Here is a 5,225-nt window from a genome sequence, read left to right on the forward strand (position 1 = left end):
CCTTTTTAGCACAAATTTTTTTTGGTAGTTTTTCATGTTTCTACAAACACGATTCTTTTTCTAGGATCTTTGGCTATGTATTTTCCTTGCAGTACCTCTGCTTTTCCTTTTCTAGGATGATAAAGAAGTAAGCTTTGCTTCCAATGGAATGATTGCAGAAAGAATTAAAACTCTTTTAGTATTTATAGTCACTGAATAATGTATGTGCTTTTATATGCAGGTTTTATGTGATATATTGATGGATAATAATGGTATTCACAAGCTCTAGGTAAATAGTACTGGTGTAGGTGATGACGTTAGTTTTTTATTTATTTTATTTGTTATTATTTTATTTATTTTATTGATGTATTCCCATATTGCAAGGACCGAAGGCTATTGATGAGTTGTCCTCAAATATATTTGATACCTTTAAACAAAAATTTTAATGGAATATCAAGTTTGATACCTTTAAACATAAATTTTAATGGAATATCAAGAAACTGCATGGGAGACCAAAAAACATAAAAAATTTTCTATTTAACTTTCTTTTGAATGCTTTTGTATGTCTTTAACAACTTAAACAAAAAAAAAAAAATCACACATCTGGCCCCGCAACGCAGGGTAACTCACATAGTTAGGATTAATAAAAGATATCATAATTAAAAGACACTAGAATCGTTAGATATCCTAAAAAGATAGTAAATTATGATTAGTAAAATATATCTTAACTAAAAGACACTAGGATCATTAGATAACAAAAAATAATAAAAAAAAATAGAAAGCTAGGTCAATAATTAAGAAATGTTTTCTAAAAAAAAATGATTTTTAAAAAGATTCAAAAATAAAAGTCGAACACTCACCAATATTATGTTGAATTTCAAAATCCATGTATTCTCAGATTAGTAAGATTGACCTCTTTATATCGTCACAATGCTCGGTGTTTCTGCCAAAGTCTGGGCAATGGGTGTGACACTTAATAGTCGCACAAGATACATCCCTATTCTAATAAAAGAGTAGTTCTTTTGCCATGTGTCACCATGTTAGACACTGCAATAAATATCATGACACTTGTCTATCTATTAGCACTTGTAATTAATATGATGATATTTATCAATCTATTAATTTTCCATTTCAAATTTCAAATTTCAAAATTTAAATCACATTTTAATTACATTAAATTAATAATATTATAAAAAAAATAAAATAAAATTTATACAAATTATAATAAAAAAATATTTATACAAATTATAAAATGATATATTTTACGTATCTATTTGAATCAACAATTATAATTTTATATATAACTAAAAAAATATCTTTTAATTAATAAGTTATTTAAAATTATTAATTAATAGTTTTGAGTTTTCAATTAGAAAGTTTAATTAATTTTCTAACCGTGGTTTCCACGAGTTATAAACTAATATATATATATATATATATATATATATATATATATATATATATATATATATATATATATATATATATATATGGGTACCTAACAACCTTATATAAGCTTAGGTACCTAACCACATCATACTACGTGATTTTGTATCATATTTGCATTGTAATCACTCAAAGTTATTAGAATTCAACCTCATAACTTGATTGTTTCCAAAATCTTTGGACTTTCACCATTATCTTCCTTCAAATGACGTCTTTCTATCGGAGACCCCCTGGTGGGCTTCATATACTACCGTTACAAATCAAATGGTGTAGGAAGAATATAATGGTGAATGTCTGAAAATCTTGGAAGTAAATTAAATTAATAGTTGAAATTTAAGAACCTTAGACGATTGCAATGGAGATATAATGCAAAACAATGTAGTATAATGTGGTTAGGTACCTAAGCTTATATAAGGTTGTTAGGTATATTCACTTTACCCTATATATATATATATATATATATATATATATATATATATATATATATATATATATATATATATATATATATATATATATATATATATATATATAAAGCCCCACGCTTAGAATTTAAGGAAAGTGGCTTTCAAGGGAATATTTGAGGATTTTTGTGGATTTTTTTATGATTTATTTGGATTAAAGGAAAGTGGGGGGTGGGGTTTCTTGAGAATTAAAGATTATTTTTGTTGAATTTTTAAGGAATTTTGAAGTAATTATGAAGAGGGGACACGTCATTAGAAAAAAAATTGCTTTTGACAAAAATGGACATGGACATGGGCTGAAAATCATGAATTTTTGTGAGAATTTCTTGAATTAATGTAAAATTTTAAATCCATGTCACCTTGCCTCCATCTAAACTAATAGAAGTTGTTTCCTTATTCTCCAATCTTCAGTGGGCTGAGTCAATAGCTTTTCTCCCCAACACATGACACTCGTTGGTATAGAAGCTGAGTCATAGTGTGTTTTCTTCCATATGCACCGTCATGACTTTTCTTCTCCACTACCTTCCAACTACCAATATTTTGCCTCTACTCTTCCTTTTCATCTCTCAAGAAAACGATTCCTTTTCATCTCTCAAGAAAACGATGGCTATGTTCTATTCCATTTAAGTTTCTCTAACATCGTCTTCCTCCTATTAACCTTTTCCAGCTAACGTCACACCGGGACGGCTAACATCCGGCCGAGACATCTAACAGCACTACAACCAATATTGCTGCTTATTCCAAACTCCGATTGAATTCTCCGATCGACGTCACGTTATCTCTTTCTCAAAAAAACGCTAGCCGGTCAACACCACCGCCGTACATACGGACCACCACCATCATGATTAAGGCGGTGTTTGGCTTAATTTTTGAGAAGCTAAAAGATCTTTTAGAAAAAAATAGAAGCCAAAAAATGTTTGGCAAAACAATTTTAAAACTAACTTTTGGATTTTTGATAGAAGGAAATTCAACTTTTTGAAAAAATCAAAAAAACCTAACTTTTTGCAGCTTTTTCAAAAAAAAATTTTGATCTTTAAAAAGCTAAGCCAAACAACCCTAACCATAACCACCTACACAACCACACCACAATATTAGTGAAATTAGAGTAGTAGCTTCACCGCCAACTCCACCAATAGGTTATTTCAGGACATCTTCAGATCTCTATTTGAATCCATAGCCTCGACTTCGTCCTTCAGAAAATTACCTCGAGACATATTCCTGTGGGCAACGATGATGTGTATGCTCCTGAAGACATGAATTTAAGACATTAATTGTCTTTAATTGATGTGATATCCAACTATGATTCTTGTAAACAAAAGTTAATCGCCCCATTGTCCTTCCTTATTCTTCCAGGTAAGTTGTAGCCCTAAATCAGTTTTGGATTTCTATTTATTCTATGAAGACCAAGGTTGACCCCATTGTTTTGGATGTGATTCTCCATTTACTCCCCCAGTCAACTAACAATCCGTTCAAGCTTATCACTCTCACTCACGTCTATTGCCTCCTTTTTCCCATCTCTATTGTTCTTCAAAACATCCCTCTAATCTCTATCGGTTATTCGTCCATCCTGAGCTCCCTCCTTCCTCCCACCCTAAAACACCACATCTTTATGTATGGCGACTACAATAATCAACTCTTTAACCTGTCACTGTAGATCTCTCATTCTACAGAATACTTACTGGTTTTATCTCTCGAATATTTTTGGTTTGGTTTAATTTATTCCCGTTTTCTAGCTTCAACAAGAATTCAATTTCATCTCTGTTTTTTTTTTTTTTTTTTTTTTTTTCAATTTTCCTTTTATATTGGTTCGCATAACAGCTTTGATTTAAAGAAATTGGAAGCTAATTGGTTTTGATTGCACTAATTCTTTTATAATAATGAATACTTTATAACTAATTTCTATATGTTTTTTGTTGTAGTTTTGTGTTAGGCGCTAAAAAACGCTCAATAAAGTAAGGTATTACAATCAAATTTGCAAGAATTTAAGTTGTTTACTGGGGGTTTTAAATGTGCGGTTTGTACTTCAATTTGTTTTTATGGTGTAATTATGTGTTTGTGGTTGTGTGTGTTATGTTTAACATTCAAATATGAGCTTTTGGCCCTGAATACGCATAAATCGTGAATAAGGATTTCTCATTTGATAATTATTGTTGCACTCAACGTGCTATCATTGCCATTTCTATGTTTGGAGGAACTAAAAATGGAAGGGCATCAAGGTATTTTACAGCTCCATATATACTCCCATCATTCTTGGTAAATGCTTGTCTTTAAAGTACTTGCTACTTTTCTTGAATTAGCTGAACTTAAAAGAAAGTAAAATTAGATTATTATGATTAAAAACTGCCCTCATCTTTCACAAATGGATGAATACTATTTCTTTACAATTATTAAATCTTGTTTACATCGTGGTGTCTTTTTTTGAGGTAAAAAGCAAAAGTATAGACTTAAGGTAAACAAAATTTTCATATCTTTTAGCTTAATTGATCTAACGAATCAATTTTCAAATATACTGATATGATTTTAACCCTAATATTTACATTTTGATGCGGTAATGGTTTGGTTTCCTTTGGGTTTGGGTTTGATTTGGATTTTGAATTTGTTATGTTTTGGCATATGTTTTTTTTATCAGATTTAGATGTTTTGTCAGTTTTTTTAAGAACTATTTTCATTTTCATCATTAGGTATCATCCTTGGCTCTTCCTCAACTGTATCCCCATACAACGAGTATACTTCTTGTGTTCTTCAATGGATCTTTCTTGAACTAATTATACAATGTTTCTCGGAAGGCATGGTTGTAATGTAAGACTTGAATTTTCTACTTTCATTCTTTTGTCAAATTGTTTCTTGTGAGAGACGTCTCACTAATAGAAGTCAATTGGATTAATAAAATAGCAAACAAGAAAAGAAAGCATGTATATGTAAAATGGGTTCGTCTATGATTGAGGGATTGAAAAGAAGTTAAGCTCGAGGAATTAAAGATACACTTGTCTTGAGCACTGACATAGAAAATAGCGGAGCATGAGAATTGAAAAGAAGTCCTAATATTGTTATTTTTAATTGTTATCAAACTTAGCTTGTAAATTAATTATCAATCATATCCTATTTCTGTTTCATTTGCTTACCCAGAACAGCAACCAAAAATAGCAGGTAAAATAAAGTGACTCATTTGATTATCTTACCAAAATCACATTTATTGGGCTGTGATAATCACGACCCTTTTCACTTCACTAGTATATATATATATATATATATATATATATATATATATATATATATATATATATATATATATATATATATATATATATATATATATATATATACACACACACACGT

The 5,225-nt window shown here is 29.7% G+C and overlaps 1 long non-coding RNA gene across 3 annotated transcripts; it reads left to right on the plus strand.

Annotated features, from left to right (window-relative positions):
• Positions 1-2,324: 2,324 nt before the first annotated feature.
• LOC145014380 (uncharacterized) lies at positions 2,325-5,002 on the plus strand. 3 transcript variants are annotated; one of them, XR_013665514.1, is made up of 3 exons: positions 2,325-3,242; positions 3,809-4,142; positions 4,571-5,002. It is a non-coding gene; the product is annotated as an uncharacterized LOC145014380 (long non-coding RNA). The 3 variants fall into 3 exon arrangements; XR_013665516.1 differs by having other exon boundaries at positions 3,809-4,105; XR_013665515.1 differs by having other exon boundaries at positions 3,809-3,846.
• The last annotated feature ends 223 nt before the right edge of the window (positions 5,003-5,225 follow it).

The sequence above is a fragment of the Lactuca saligna genome, chromosome 9 (genome assembly GCF_052625555.1).
Source record: "Lactuca saligna cultivar CGN05327 chromosome 9, ASM5262555v1, whole genome shotgun sequence".
Taxonomy (NCBI): Eukaryota; Viridiplantae; Streptophyta; class Magnoliopsida; order Asterales; family Asteraceae; genus Lactuca; species Lactuca saligna.